Source organism: Calonectris borealis, chromosome 7, assembly GCF_964195595.1.
Source record: "Calonectris borealis chromosome 7, bCalBor7.hap1.2, whole genome shotgun sequence".
Taxonomy (NCBI): Eukaryota; Metazoa; Chordata; class Aves; order Procellariiformes; family Procellariidae; genus Calonectris; species Calonectris borealis.
In genome coordinates, this window is record NC_134318.1 from 5891312 (window position 1) to 5908294 (window position 16983).

The 16983-nt window shown below is 42.7% G+C and overlaps 1 protein-coding gene and 1 long non-coding RNA gene across 4 annotated transcripts in view; both read right to left on the minus strand.

Annotated features, from left to right (window-relative positions):
• Positions 1 to 16983, minus strand: part of MCU (mitochondrial calcium uniporter) — a 94782-nt gene that overhangs the window by 77272 nt on the left and 527 nt on the right. The gene's annotated exons all lie outside the window — the stretch shown is intronic.
• Positions 78 to 16637, minus strand: LOC142084053 (uncharacterized). Of its 2 annotated transcripts, XR_012674227.1 has the most exons (5): positions 13074 to 16637; positions 11728 to 12617; positions 8498 to 8587; positions 7166 to 7438; positions 78 to 6207 (listed from the first exon to the last, which is right to left on the minus strand). It is a non-coding gene; the product is annotated as an uncharacterized LOC142084053 (long non-coding RNA). The 2 variants fall into 2 exon arrangements; XR_012674228.1 differs by having other exon boundaries at positions 78 to 7371.

The following is a 16983-nucleotide window of genomic DNA, read 5'->3' on the forward strand; positions in this document are numbered from 1 at the left end:
CTCCAAACGCAGCAAGGTCCATCTGCCATTCTCTACCCAGCTGGTTTTGCTCTGAGCACTGAGCAAAGTTGCTAGAGGGACAGAAAAATCCCCCGTTAGGAGAGAGGCAAGGCACAACAGAAGGGATTGCACTGTGTTTCCCCTTCTTATTTGTGCTTATTTTTTAAAACCAATTGCCTTCATATATTAGCAAAGATCTTAATTGGTTTAATCTCTATCCTAACAGTTTGTGGATTTTTGCCATAAAACATTGAAACTTATTCAGAAGAGGTTTACTAGACATTGCGTGGAGAAAATACCCAGATAAAAGATGTGATTGGTAGAAGCAATTTTGGAAGTAATATAAACTCCCTTCCTTGTAGGTACTGGAAAAGAGGGATACCTTCCCCAGCTGGTAAGCAGTTACACCCTTCAAGCTTCCTGCACTTTTCGGAAGCGTACATAAATTGCACGCTTTCTGCAGCAGCAACCACCCTGGCTTAACTACATTGCATACAAATCAAGCTCTAACCCTCCTGCTACCACAGCCACACGTACAGATTCGACACCACAAAGATACTTCCTAAAGCACAACAATGCTAATACTATATTCACAGAGGTAATTATTTTTATTGCCATGTCACAGAAGTAGACATGTCATCAGCTCAAGGTAAATCAAGTCCTGATACAATCTCTGAAAAATACAGTCGCATGTTATGTACTATACATTTATATCTACTAAACGCTAATGACATTTGTTTCATTTAGTGGTATTAAATAACGATCATTTCTGCTTATCCTTGGCAAGCCACAAGAGCTGCATAAAGAAACCCCGTACCAAAGCAGCCTGGTGTCGGTCTGTTTGCATGCTCCCATAATCACAAATGCTCACCAATACCAGTTTGATTTATGGTAAACTTCGTTCTTTCCAGCTCACACTTGCAACATGAACTACTCCACAATCCCAAAGGCAGTTTTAAAATGGGAACAAAAAGCCAGTTTAACATCATAGGTCAAATATCCTTCAAGAGGTCCAGGAAACATGCCATTTACTTCAGTAATGACTCAAAGATCACCATTCAAAGGGCAGATTCTTAGAAACCAAATATTTACTTACAGAAAACCTGAGAGAATCCCCACAGCCTCCTCAGCCTTCTCTGAAAAGAAAGGATTCATAAAGCTAAAGCACAGGAACTGCAGAAATTGCTTCCTTTGAGGCCTCTCTGCCGGCGGCGACTACCGAGCCAGCGTGAAGCAAGTTATACCAGCCTCTCCCGGGCAGGCTCACCCTGCAGCTCCTGCCTCTTAACCCACGCTTACTCGTCCTGACAACCTGGAGAACAGCCAGTTGGTCATTCTGCACGCTTTTACTGACAGAGGAATACGCAAACGCCAGTTTTTGCTAATGAAAAGCTGGTATGAATGAATGCCTTCACAGCTCTAACTCTAAAGGGAGATCAGAGCAGTCCTCCAACCCAAACATTAACTTTTCCCACAGTAAACAGATAGAAATTGGAGCATACTATAACTGTAACCGCAAAATTGATGAGGTTGTGTACAGTCCAACATTTCCAGCTTCATGAGGGATGCCTTGCAAAACAGTTCTCTGCCAAAAAATGCTTTCAAAGAAACCAAGAAAAGGCAAAAAAAAAAAAATCACAATGGCCTTAAAACTCCAAAAATACAAGTAATTTTCCACTTTCTTGAGTGTGGAATCAGCAAAATGTAAAGAAACTTGCACCTAAACTTCCCACTGTACAAATAGACATGGGGCATTTGATCTCATCTGAATTTATAAAACAACAAGAAAGCCAGAAATATTTGATGCTGAATCTCTGCTCAGTTCACTGCAAGCCATTTGTTAGCAATACTGATGGCATATCCATTTAATTCTGTATCACAGCAATCTGCCAGATTACTGTTTTACTGACATTAATTCCATGTTATTTTTCTAAACTAGGGTAACCTTAACCGTAAGATAAGATGTTTGGAAGCCCGTATCTTCAACTTTGTATTCCAAAAATCAGTTTCAACAAATTCTGAATGAAAACTGCTCCCAGAAGTTTTAGGCTCCCCCAAAACTTCCCAGTAGTGCTCTAAGAATTAGAGCAGAAGTAATGATTCTTTCCGAAAATTATCAGCAAAAGGTCTGAACAAGATGAGTCAACCAAAAATGCTCTAAAACATAGTTGGTTTGGGATTTTTTTTGCTATTTCATATGTATTATTTTACAGCTTTTTGCTAATTTTTAATCAAAAATTAGTTTGTAGAAATACAAGACTGGTACTAACCAGCACGCAAAGACAGATTATGGCTTGTGCTGGATCAAGTGGACATTTTACACCACTGTGTACTCTGTTTGGGTTTGTCTGGTTTTTTTAGAAATATGCTTGGTAGAAGACAGAAGAAAAGGGAGAGGACAGTTAGAGGTGCAAAAGTAAGACATATTTATCATTGGAGGCTCTGGAGGTTCAAGTCAGCACATTATATAAAATTTACCTTGCCAGCTACTGGTATTTAGCTTTTTCAGCAAGGAAGGCATTAGTCACAGCCAGTAGCTCTACAGAGAGGCACAGCATCTCAGAAACACCAGAACAAGCACTAGAAAGAAGGAAGGAATGACGTACAAGGCGCGATTGTACCTCGTTAGATGCACACCCGTTTGAAGATACAATAGCGGGCACACCCGTACAGCAGCAGCAAGGTTACCTCCAGCATCCCAGGGGCTGGAAGCAGCTCTTAGCAATCAAAAGAAATAGTGCTCAGTGGACTAAATACATCACAAGGAGCGTTGAGGGGCCTGTTTCAGAGATCCAAAGGCAATTTTCATTTAAGTAGCAGCTTAAGGCAAAAAAACCCCATATGCAATAGTTGTATGTTGTTCCACAGGATCCAGGGAGATTCCTTGTCTCGTGACAGATGAAGCAAGGACTGCTACTCCAAAGGGAGGAGGTCCTGTACTCCAAAGAAAGCACCGGACACTAGATTATATCTACAAAAACTAATGCTAACATTCATACAGTCCACGCTGCAATGTAAAGGTGTTTCTGATGACAACTCTTGCCCTACTAGCAGTATTTACAGCTGAGGAACTCGGGATGTTTCCTATGCAACTAATAAGAAAAAAGAAACAAGGAGCTTTTAGTAGGAAAGAAAAGCTTCACATCACTTTGTCACGTTTTATTCAACTTTATTATTCTAAATTCTACCTAAATATTACCTAACAGCTGTTCTATAAAGCAATGAACACTAGCTAAAGCTGACAAAAAAGCAGATCATTTGTGCTGTCACTCCAGAAACGGGAAGCCATCACGAAGGCATACCTTCCCATCTCCTCTCTTCAGGACACGAGGTTAATATCGTATGTTCAACCTTTGAGCTTCATAGCTCTGTCCTAATTACTGTGTAGAGGGAAAGATAATGAATGGGTGATCAGAGCTGTGGGTAGAAAAGAAGCAAGTGTCTAGTCAGAGACTGGTTATTTTTCTCCTATCAGATTATTTACCTACAAAAGCCACATCACAGTTAAGGGATTTAACATTACAGTTAAGCCTGTAAACAGCAATTATAACTGTTAAAAGTTAAGATGTTGGGTCATGCGTAAGGTCGTGCTCCTTTAGACTTTTGAATAAGTGCAACTAATAGCCCCACAACAACGTGGTAGTCTTATTCTCTCAGCAAGGATGAGGAAAAAAAATCCTATTACTAGAAGAAGCCTCAGCACAGGAAAAAATAAGCGTTTACGGCTACGAGTACACTATTAAGCAAGGGGCAAAAAGTAACATCGCAGCAACGGCACTAGAGAGACTAAGTGGTGAGTAAGAACAGCATCTGTGCACCAAAGTTATCAGAACATAAATCAGGAATATAAAAGAAGTCATTCAAGTGCTTTGATGTGCCATCAAATTCCTGCACTTATAATAATAATGATAGATGGCAAAGTGGAAGACGAACAGATGACAATAGTCCATCTGCATCCTATTCTTCATCTACTTTCCCCCCCCCCCCATTATTTTTGATTTTCTGCCTGGAACTCTCTTTCTCCTCTAGCTTGGAAAACAACTAGCTTCCTAGTGAGTCAGTGAGATTTATTTATACAAATCAGCAAGTTATCAAGTTGACTTTCAGTATTGCTCAACTTGAACTTCATTAACTAATTTAAAAAAGATGAAGTTGTTATACTTGCAATGTCCTTCCAACATGTGCAATATTTTTGAGTTCTGCAATGAATTATGTAGATATTTTTCACGATGAGAGATGGAAGGATTTTTACATTCAGGTAATATACAATAAATCAAGATTTCTCTACCAAGAAGTCGCACAGATTTCCAGTGCTTATCTCATGTTTATGTACCAGCTCTTCATGCTTCTCAGCCTACAGTAGAAGCTGAGGCACTCGGCAAAATACCATTGCAGTAGGAAAGAAGATACAGTAACAACAACAACAACAAAATATGTCTTTTATTCTATTTTGACTAGTTATATTTCTTCAGACACAGACAACCTAGAGGTAGATCTGTTCATTCGTACAAGCTTCAGGCTGGAAAGCTTGCAGAGACTGCTAACGAGGATGGGAAAAGCCTCACATAACTCAGTGATTACCTTGACTGACAATTAATATTAAGGTGCAAGCTTCATCCCAGCGCAGAGATAAAGCCGGAGCTGGAGAGCTGCAGCTGTAAACACAACTGATAAAATGCGAATTCTAATCGCTTTAGAATAAACAAGTTTCATGCGTCTTATTTGCAGTGCTAGCAAACCAAGCCGGTCACTAGCAGGTAAGTATAACTGTCTTCAAATGAAGTGTTTCACAGAATGCTTTTTCCAAGGCGGATTGTGGCCAAAATAACTCACGTAGAAGTGTTTTAAACTACCTCATGCTTACAAATGGAGAAGAAGGGAAATACTTTTGAGAACTAAATTAGCCTAACCTCAGACCAAGATTCATGGGATACTAGTTAGTACTATGAAAACTGAAAGCGTCCTGAACTTGTAAAGTATGACAATGAAAGATTGAAAACTTTTTTTTTTTTTTGCTTTGTTTTCTTCAGAAAAGCTTGAAGGAGGCAGAGTAACAGAGCTGGAGTGCATTAAAAAAAATGACCAGACAACAATTAGAGATTTTTTTGTGTGTGTTCAGTGGAAGGGAGGTAAGGGCTTACTTTACTTTTTAGCCAAGGCAAGTCAGTAATGATGGACTTGAGTAACGATATGCATCCCTGGGTTTCCACAGTCAGCTTACTCAGACACCCATATAGTAGGGTCTCCAAGTATTCTAGGGTGTCTCGGAGCACTACGATTTCTTCACGTGCCTGCAAGCCATGTATTTCCACGTTCCCAAGATTATACGAAAACTTGTAAGTGTTCATGAGTCAGAATCCTGCTTGAAGCGTCATCAGCTCTCACTCGCGGCTAGAAAAATCACATCCTGAAGGAGACAAACAGAGCTCTGTGCTGCCATCAAACTCGTATACTAACTAGTTCGGATACACAGTGACCATGAAGATACACCTATTATTTGCTTGTCACATGGCAATGCGGATTCCTTCTAGTGTGGAAATCCATACAAATTACGTAAATACTGCCTTGATAAGTACTGTGGTTCTTCGACGTTGTAATTCCAAGAACAAACAGCCCCCTATGGTGCACTCTATTACATAAAATGTCAGGCTAATCACAGCAGTTCGGCTTTATGAGTGTTGCCAAATCTCCTAAATGAAAGTAAAATCGTGGATAAAAGTGTTTAGGATGAGTCAATTACACACCTACCTCTCTTCGAAGGACAAACTAAGAAATTAATTACGTCTGACTGACCACAACGACAAACAAATCCTCAGGAGAAAAGAGCGCTTGTTTTAAATCCTGAAAGCAACTCTGTTCTATGCTTAGGTGTTCTTGTCTATTCCTCTCCTCTTCACTGATACTTGAATAATTCAGGGGACACCCAGTGCCTAACCTTGAGGAATAAGACTGTATCAAACTGGAATCTGATTATTTTTCAGCCCAAGACAAAAAAAAGCCTGAATCTCTCATCTGAGCCACGAAGAGCAGTTTTTATTTCCATGCTTGCCCAAGAAGTAGGCCGTGAAAACAGCACCTCCACCAAACTCATCGCCCTAGACCCAAAGCCCTTGGCAGTCTACTCAAACTGGAGCTGTGTGTTACCAGCGTGCTTGGGACAGGAGAGAGAAGGACATCCTGCAACAGGTATAATGGCTGTATCATTGACTGCAAAAGGAAAAAAGCATGATGCTATAATTACAAGCAGACATTCAGCACAAGAAAAGGAGCTGTTATGTAGAGAAAAACTGAATGGTGTACAGGAACAGTCAACAGAAACAACCCACCTTTGCAGAAGGATAGAAAACAACATCTGTTCAAAATGCTATTTACAAAACAATTCATTTCACAAGTGCCTGCGTGGTATTAATGCTTTTCTCCAAGTCCTTTCTTACAGCATCCTTGCCAACTCAGAAGACTGTATCTGCATAGTCTCATATCCTGCCCTACTCAATCTAGCTAAATAATGAAGAGGAGTACTTTGTGAAACTGTTTGTTTAAAATTACTCTCTTGAGCATTAAATGCCAAAAGGAAATGTGGAAATGGTCACTCCTACACACAAGAGTGACTAGCTGATTCAAAATTGTGATTTATTTTTAATGAGTACGTGTGCAAATCGGAGTCGTGTTCTTTATCTTTGGTTAAAATTATTCTTAAGATAAAATTAATCTTGGACAACATTACTCTATTGAACTTTGTGGTCAGAGAAATTCGTGGCTTTTTGGCTTCAAACCAAAGCTCTGTTTTGGACCATCACCTTCTTGTTACTTAGCAATCAGACTCGCATCACCCCGCCAAGCAGCTAGGAATGGACGTTTCAAGACGTGTAGCTCTTTCTCCCTTCAACAGCACTTTTCTGGGTGTCAAAAAAAAAAAAAAAACACCACCACAAAAAAACAGGTCCAGAGTAAGACTCTGACTGGAAATGTTTCAAAATCTCTCTCCTTTCAGAGCCTTGCCTCATCTGTCTGGCCACTAAATTCTGTGAATAATATGGCATTGTAACACGCTTTTGAAGAACGCAAGGAGTTCTAGCAACAATAATGATGAAAAAATAATGAAAAAAGCTCTATTAATGAAAAAGCTTTTCGAGAAAAAAATGCCGCCTCAAAGCAGCAAAGTTACCTCCGATTAAGCAACCTGATACTTCGTAGTGGGCAGGCTGCAAGTAAGCCAGTACGTTCAATCTCATGTGATGCTGCAGCCAAAATGGAGGCTGGATAGTCACGTAACACTTACTCCTACTGCCTTCACTTGCCTGGAAATAGTCTCGGGCAACATGCCCTCTGCTTCCTCAGTCCTTCTGTGTGATGCATGGCACTGACCATAGCCTGAATGAAAGCCAAATAGCACTCGTCGTAAGTTTTCCAGGCAGTTCATAAAGTACACGATCTGGAACTTGGAACAGGAAGTGAAAATCCTTTAATATATTCCTTTAATTCAGAGGGGAGTATTTGGAGCTTCTTTCATTACTAGCAATATACCTTGCTCGTAATACAAGTCGTCTTTCTTAAGACAGAGACTAGGTTTGGTTCTCTTGAATCCCTTACACCCAAGTCCAAGTGAAGAATCCTACTCTCCTCTTAAATACAATATCCCCAAACTCAGAGGAAACCATACAGCACGGTACTAGTGTAATTATCAAATCTACTAAATATGTAGATAATGGAATTTCTGTTATCACTGCCTGAGAAACAAGTCCCTTGATAACAGGAATAGCCTTGGAGCAAGCAGCAGTCTCCCTTGGGAGCTCTTTATGCAGCAGATGCTGTTATGCATCACAAACATGCCATGCTCTATTATCCGATGAAATGTTCGACTCCCCCTTTCCCCTCTGCAGGAAGCCAAGAGGATTTCCCAAGTCACATGACAAATTAACGCATTTTCATTCCAAAAAAGGAACTGCATTTTTTCCCCCCTGGGAAATCTCTGCACCTTTTCAGTTCACTGTTATTTCAGGGAGAAATTACTTTCTCTGCCAGCCTTCCCTCCCATCTATCCCCCACACAAGAATCGCCGCGATGTTTCGGACAGGTTCCCAATTAAAAAGGTTACTGCTGCATTGTGTATTGCCTGTGTCCGAGTTTTGTCTAGAACCAGAAAACATGAATGGGACATGGTGTATCAATTTGTTCTCAGTGGTCAGCATCACGTACCAGACCCCAGCTATTGCCTTCTAACACGCAACTTGAAAAATTCCTGTGTCACACTTGAACTATCTTGGACGGCCCATTTTCTCTCCCATCTTCATTTATCAGAGTAGCATTTAAAATTGTCACTTTTGGAGTTACTTTGCCAGGCAGAAAACTCACTAGCACTTAAGTCCAAACATCTAAGAAAAATGACATGGGTAAATTATGAAGATGTATTTTTAAAAAATGGTTTAAATGGAGAGAGCAACTTTATTTCCTTTTACAATAATCTGTCACAACTACTTTCTTTAATTTCGAGACATACCTTAGAGTCCACTATTCTGGACTGATTAAATTTCACAACCTGCGTCCTGGCTGATGAACATCCATTTGCTATTCATTCTACAGATTTCAGCTGCAAATCAAAAAGAACGCAGCATCATTAGAAGTCATTTTTGGCAAAAGAAAATGAGGGCTTAAGACAATTCTCACTGTGTCTTAACGAGGGGCTCTACAGTACATAAGTCAAGTGACAGGTAGGCACACAGATGAAGGAAACCACGTAGAAGAGAAGAGCAGCTGACAAGGAATAAACAGTCATGGTTCAGCAGATACACCAATTCACGTTTCAGCTGACAGTGAGCAAGCCCATACGTCAAGGGAGTACCTACTGCTCATTGGAAGCCATACCTTTTACAAATCATTGACAAAGCCATGAATTTACAAGGACCATATGTCGGGTTCTAACTGAACAGTTCTTAAAGTTGCTCTTCCAGCCATTTCCAAAACATACAAGTCTCAAACGCAGAAACAAGCCATCTCCATTACTACATTTAAGGAACACATCTTTCTTCAGCAGCTCCAAGGTACGGTAATAATTGACATTAACTCATCCAAATAAACTCACTATGCAGCTTGAGGAAACATTACGTTCTTCATAACAAAATAAAACAAGGAAAGCTTTGCCTAGCTCAGTGCTTTTCAAGGTAATACGGTGACGCAGAACGGAGAAAACATGGAGCAACTTTAGACTCTTTTCCAGCAACTGACCTAGAAAATTGGAGGATGAGCTGGAAACTCCCCTCACAATCTGGAAGGAAAGGATGCTGTTTGCCGGCCACCGACCCTATGGTCACTGCCCTCATGAACTGCCCGGTGAGCTTCCCCACCTGAAATTGCATGCACATTGATCCAAGAAATCCAGTTATTTGCATTCCTCCTGCCAACCCGTGTATGTTAACTAACTAAAGTTAAATCCACTAGCAAAGGAGTCCTCACCTAACTCCACACCCAGATGCTCTGCAGTGAGCAGCTCTGTGCGGTACCCATCTGATAGAGCGCCTCAGGTGTCCCCAGCTCCTGCACACATACAGAGGAATAGATCCTGCTCCGAGGTACATTGCAAATTGTTACCATAGCATTATTCCAAAATCCTCTCAAAACAGCAATACGTTCCACAAAGCTTTTCTTAAACCCTATAAAACTTCCTAGGCTATGACCTCAGAGTGAATGACTTTATTCCCAGCAGGCTGCAGGACAGAACACAAGACTGACAATCAGCCAGAGGGTATTTTATGGTGGTCGGCCCCCGTAGATCCTTCCTAAGTTATCTATCCAAATGAAATTTGAGTTTTAATTATTCCAGTAAGCAGTTTCAGAGATTTGACAGTTTCCTCATCGCACAGCAGTCCCTTCCTCCTGGGGAAGCCAACAACAGCGAATCGCTGAAACAAGCTCTTCACCGCGGTTTTTTCCTCTCCTGCTTATGCAAGTTGTTCTACATTTCCTAATTCCTTAAGAGCTGCCAAGAATGCAGAAAAAGATAGCGGACTTGCTTCATATTTTACATGAGACATAAGCGATACCCCGTAGGCTTGCCCTACTGGAAAATAATTCCACGTCACATTCAAGTGCTGCATATTTTCATCTTCATTAAAATGACATCTCATTTTGATGACCAATTGAGACCTTAATAACAGGAAGAAAACCCTTTGCCAAACCTTTAATAGCAAAGGGACAAGTAATTTTCTTTTCAGCATTAAATACTCAAGGACAAAACAGTCCTTAAAGCCAGATCGGTCTAGTTCGCCCTCAAAAAGCAAGTACCGAAATAGGATGAAAACCGTATCAGCAATATCACAGGTGGTCTCTCACCCAGAGAGCACTTCAGAGATTAGAAGTATTCCTCCATGGCGAGCAGAGAGCACACAGTTTCGTCTAGCAAAATTTGTCAAGGACAGTTCCTTATCCCACACAGGGCTACCAGAGGCCATGGGAGCAGAAAGCAACAGTTGGGATCTCAGGAAGAGTGACCACCAGCTAACACGACAATAAATAACGAAATAAAAAGCCAAAAATAAAGCCACCCAAAATCTAAAACCATTTCTATGTTTCCATGGACCTACAAATGGGAGAGTAATTTAAATTACAGATTTGTGTCATCTGTATGCTATTTTATAGAATGGCAAACAAGTGACTCATAGCACAAATCTGAAATGAATTCATAAAAGTTACGTTTCACCTTCAAGACTGGGTGGGTCCTAATCGCACAGAAAGTTTCATCTTTAAGATTAATCTAAAAACAGCTTTAGAAAATGAACAACAACAAAATATTTTAATTTTTTTTTTCTTTTTCAGGCTTGACTCTGGTAAGGAAAGCTAGACCCATCCTGTCTGAGGGCAGCTGAGAAATGCTCCCCATAGGGAAAGACATCGGTCCTGAAATTTTTGTATTATTGACTGGATCAATTTTACCATGACTGTAACTTCGTTTCCCATCCCAGACCCTACATACAAAGTCTTGACTATTCCCACAGGCTGAGTTATAAATTAAAAAAAAAAAAAGTAGTATCATCAAATAATTGTCAAAAAACCCCAACACCTACTCCTTTCTGTACAGCGCTCCTCTTCCACATAAAAAGAGCCCTGGATGGGTGTTCTCCGGACACTACCGAGTAAAGCTTTCTTCCTATTCACTGAATGAACAGGCACATCAAAAGCTACGAAATGCCTTTTTTTTTTTTTTTTTAAATTCAGCCTCCCTTCAAAACCAATTTTGCTCTGCAAGAATGAATATGATCAAGAGAATGTTTCAGCCACTTTCATACACCAAAAAATACTTGCTGGTCATCCCCCTCTAAATTCTTGTTTCTGTAAAAAAAATCCCAACACAATCTAACAAAAAAGCTAAAAAGCACAAAATTTTCAACTTAGTACTGGTATTCCATTGCTCTACAATTAGCTAAGGGCAGATTCCCTCCTTTCATTTGAAGTAAAAACATTGGAAAAGTTTTCTTTCCTTCTGAACCTTTCAAAATAGCATTGAGCCGTAGCCTTCCCTCTGGCAGTAAATCCGGTATGAGGCGGCAGACCTTGCTTCGCCTTGCATTTTAATCAATTTAGGCAGCACTAGAGTGGGCAAGTGGCAATTACAGCTACAAGAAATCGTTACGTTTTCGCCACCCTCTGCCAGGGTGAGGCGAGTGAGGAGTCAGCAGGGCAGGAGGAGGCGAGGAAAGAAGCAGGAGAAAAGGGAGGTGTGGTGGAGACACCCACCTTTATGGTCAAATCAACTCTTCCTAGGGCTTCCTGGACATTATAAGTGTTCTGCTGGGTTGGTATTTATGTTGCAGTTCAAGCCACATCCTGTCTTGACTTCCAAAGTGACACCAGGTGCATCTCCTCCTGGTCTGCAGCATGCATGTCACTGCTCCCATGGGTGTCCCAGCATGGGAAACATTTGAGGTCAGGGTAGGCAACAAGAGCAGCCAAAGATCCGGCAAGAATAATTGTTTTATGCCCCTTCAAACCACCGGACAGCCACCAGTTCTTCAGCTCTTTAATCATTCATTCAAAAATTACTATCAGCAGTATGCAAGGTCAGGAAAACAGAAGTTCAGTTAATTATAGCAGCCAGCCAGTTTCCATCCTCAGCAAAAATACAGACACCACACCAAAATATTCTTCCAAGTCTCACCATCCTTGCAGCCAGTCACTGGCACTACCTGAGTTTTGTGAGCCCCAAGCTTCACCTGTTAAATAAATTTGTTTCAGGAGATGGGCAACAGTAGGACAATAAATCGTTGCTTGTGACAGCAAGGGCTTGAGGTGGTTACAGGGGCCCACCAGGGAAATTATTACCACACGCTGAGCAACAGCTTCTCTGGAAGTTGATGCTGCAACAGTTTCAGCCATAGCACAGGAAAAAAAATTTAAAATATCACCGAATACACATTGTAGCTATGCCAAGTAAAGGACAGCTTCAGCATGATGTCCGTTGCATCTTCCTCCCAAGGCTTCTCACATCCCAGGACACCTTTCCTTGGCGCAGAGTCCTCTCGTCTTTGCGGGATACGCTCTCTACTGCATCCTTAATACAGGGCTACCTGCACCAAAATCCTACCCCACTTGGAGGACTGATCGACACACGTAATCCTGGTCCTCACCTGGAGCAGAGATAAAAACCTGCAGGTTGCCCAGTACATACTTGAAATTTGGCTGCAGTTCAGTTAGGTTCAGTTTTTCCTTTTTAGGCTTAGAAGTTGACACTAGGAGTCATTATTCCTGATCTACCTAGCATTGCCAGGATTAACTACCATAGGAACGCCACATACAGCCAAGCCCTTGATTTTCTACAGGTATTTTTCCCAGATCTGAACCAATCCAACCACTGGCCACATGCACTAAGAAACGCGGTAACACAAGACTAATCTTTGCAGGAAGAAAGCCACGAAGATCAGGCATTCAACATGCAAAAGCAGAGCATTTTAAAGTCCTTTGTCCACCACTGCATATTCGAGAAACGTTTATAGCTTACTTCCTTGTGAACCTTTTTCACAAAGGACTGCTTCCCAGCCCCACCGCATCTCAGCGGTGTGGAGCTCTCGCCGTCGGCAGCTTACCTTCAACACCCACAACACCCGGAACAAGTAGGAGTCAAAGAAGGGGCTTCCCTTTCTTCATAAGGAAGTTTCCTCTGAGGAACATGCATTTTCATTCTCTCTCCACAATCCTCTGAGGGCAAGCTGTCTAACAGGAAAATAGCAGCAATTTTTGTATTAAGCACCAGAAATTCCTGCAGGACAACGACCTTAATCAGTAGGTAGTATCGTGATTTATGGCTGCTATGCTTCCCACCAGTTTATAACCTAGCAAACACCACTACCCTGAGAAATGCCACCTAATTGCCCACCAAGCACTCAGCTCCATCCCAGTTCCACTCCCGTTGCTTAAGAAGTCCATGCACAGGACTGTGCGTTCATACCCCACAGCACACCTTGTAACAGCCCAACTCCCTGCTGACCAGCACCAGCCACCCTCCTCCCCACCGCTCTCGCTGCTTCTCCATCCTTTGCCACTTCTTGCATGTAGCTGGCGTATAGAAAAAGCAACCACACACAATACTTTTTATTCCACCTCATCTGGCTTGCTGATACCGACTTTTCCCATTTGCTGGTCTTCCCACCAGCAGAAGTTACCTTGGCCTTATTAACCAAACTGCCTCTCTCACCTCCTGTCTTCACATGCGACCTCCCAGCAACCATCTCCATAGTTGCCTCCTAACGAGGAAGTGCTTACGGCACCGATTTAAAACAAACACCAATGCTACTGATGTTTCGCTCTACGAACTATTCAGCCGTACTCCTCTCCAAAGCTGTAGCCGTCCACCCACTCCCCCTGACATTACAACCCCTCCAGCCTACTTCTGCAGTTTCTCCACACCAAAGGTGCTTGCTGGCTCTCTCCTCCTCTACAAGGCTTCTTCCACTCCCACATATGTTTAAGTGAGACTGGGAGAGTAGAAAGAGATGCAACCTCAGATACTTCTGCTACAAGTCCATTTATTCAGCTCTGCCATATTCTTCTAACACTATGGACGCTCCAGCCCCACTTTCTACATGGTCATGCCAAGGGACTCTCTCCTTGCCCTTCAGAGTCATCCTGCGAGGCACAACATCGTCTCTTTCAGACAGCAAATTCACAAGTATCAGTGAACGCTTCCTCCTGCCTGCTTCTTCCTATTCCGAGATCAATAAACGAATTTCTCATTCAAATTTTCTGCATCCTCCTCTCAAGATCTCTCACACCCTGTGATACTGTTCAGCTAGGACAGAACGTGCAGACTCGCTGGGTCCTCCATAACCCCACATCGATATGCTGAGCCCGCTGATCTTTCCCAACTCAGCTTTCAAAACTCTTAAGAAAGCTGTGAATGCTTCATTCCAGGCGAACACCTCCCAATATTACTGTATTCCCATCTGAACCTTCACAAACCAAGTATTTATTGAAGAGTTCGGACCTCCCTGCCCTTTCTACTGTTTGATGTTATCACAACCTCATTCTTTACCCTTTACCCATCTGGAGGGGTTGGTTTGTTTATTTTAAAGTACTGTCCTCTCACAGTAGTCTGGTCAATTGGTCCAGGCTCTTCCAGCATATTTTACATGCCTTTTGAAAGAACTCATCCATAAGACCATTTAGCATTTCCGCCCTATCTCAAGAAAGCCCGTTTAATTTATCACCTCTGCTAGAAACCAGCCACCCTGAGAAGTAACAGAGTAGAATTTATTGTACTAAAAACAATACTGCACAGACATAGCTAATATAATCACTCTATTAATTACACCTATATTACACAAACTCTTCCTACCTATTTTCTCATAGCATCTCTCGACTCAGGAAGCTTATACAGTCCAGTCCTATCGCAGAGCAGGATCAATTCTTCATCAGCCATAACTGATTGATGCGAGTCCAACCTGTCCTAACCACCTCCAATAATGAGGACTGAACAGCTTTCCCAGGAAATAATTCAGCATTTCACTACTCTTACTGTCAGTAAAAAGATTCCCAGCACCTAACGAAATCCCTCTTCTCGCACTGTAAGCCCATTAGTTCTTCTCCTACCCAACACAGATTTTCTGTTTTTCTGCTTCCTCTTTGCAGCAACCTCCTTTTGATTTTCTCTCTATCATGAAGACCTCCAGTTCCTGTAACTTCTCCTTGGAGATCATTTATTCTAGGATTCGGCAGCTCTCGGGTCTCTACTCTCTCCCACCAGTCCACATAGTTTCTCAAGCGCAGCGTGACGGAAAGGATAACTCATCTGTTCTGTGAGGAGATAAAGAGGCACATTACAGATTCTGTCAAAAGGAGCAGCTAGGATACTTGGGTACCCACCTGCTCTGAGCAAGCTTTCACTCGATCGCTAGGTTCACAGGGACACTTCACCATTCAACACCTAGAGAACTGACGTGCGTACAACCTCCCTATTGAAAAGAAGAAAACCCCCAAAACTAAACACTGCAACACCACAAATGGCTAACAGCCAAGCTGCCAAAAATCAAACAGCATAACCCAACCGCTACTAAAGGCAGAAGAACTTTCTATTCATCAGTCCACGGGACAGAAGCAAAATCCTTCTTCTTCCCCGAGGACCTGAAGGAGACGGCTTAGACAGTACAATTTTAGCGTGCTCCTGAGCGTGCCCACGCTTCAGCCACGTCCGCTCAGCTAGGGCCACAGCAGCAGCAAAGTATCCCAGACAAACAGAAGAGATTCGGGATCTTTTTTAATGGTTGTTTTTCATCTTCTTACACGTTTATTGCTACACTTAGCCTGATTAGTGTAATCAAGCATGAATCTGAGTCTCTGTTAAATTATTTGCAAAGGTCAACTTAAATTTAGATAAATAATTTATTATTTTCTGGGGCAGAGATTGCTGAAAGCAACAACTTAAATGATAATTACAAAAGCCTGAAAAGGCTGTTCCACACCTGACCAGAATCCAGGGTACCGGTGGCCTCACTTGTCGGGTTGGTATTTACAAAGTCTGAAGTCACCACTGCAGAAGTCACACTTCACACATGTGAACGACCGCACTGCAAATATGGGACTGATGCAATTGAGACACTCGATACTGACAGAACCTCTGGCATCCCATCGCTGTGAAAACATACCGACACCGTTAGAGGAACTACCGGCACCCTGAAGATACAAGGCACAAACGCTTAGCTGCTCTTTAAACAGTACCCTAGGGATCCAGCATTATATCTGCTATTCCAATGGAGCTCAGAGCCCTGCTCCATCACCCGATTCATACACAATTTCGGTGGCTTTACGTAGTTTCGTGATTAGTTGCTTCAGCAAAACAACAAGTGAGCGACAGGTGCACACCTCCAACGGCAGCTTTTTTTACAGGCAGCAATAAAACAGATTGTGGCAAAAGCTGGAAGAATATCCCACGGTTACATACTGTTCCTTTAGTTTAAAAAGAAAAAACCTCCCGCTATTTTTAGCGAATCTTTCGAGCTCCAAGACGCAACCTGCCGCCTTTACAGTTTTTTTCCGCCCTAAGACACATAGTAAGCAACGCGGGTGCTGCCAATCTTCTCTCTCCTAGCAAAGCCGTTAAGCATGCTGCTTCTGCAGGGGAAGCAAACAAAAACTGGCTTTTTTTGTCTCCCCCCCCCCCTTAAGCCGCACCAACCTGGATGACACCGCCTCGGGGCGGATTTGGGGAGCCCCCCCCGAGTGCCCCTCCCCCGGCTGACCTTGGGGGGAGGCGGCAAAAAAAATTAAAAAAGAGGAAAATGATTGAAAATAAAAATAAAGGCGAAGATCCGCTGGGAACTTGCGCTCGCCCTCTCCCGTCCGTGCCCCGGTGCACCGGGCCGGTGCTGCCTTTCCCCCCACTCCCTCCCCGCCCCAACCCCGGCGGGGGCTGTCGGCCCCCCCCCGCCCCCCCTCAGCTCTCGGCGGCCCCGCGCGCCACCTGGCGGCCGCGCCCCGCCGGGACCCGACCCCCGCCCCGGG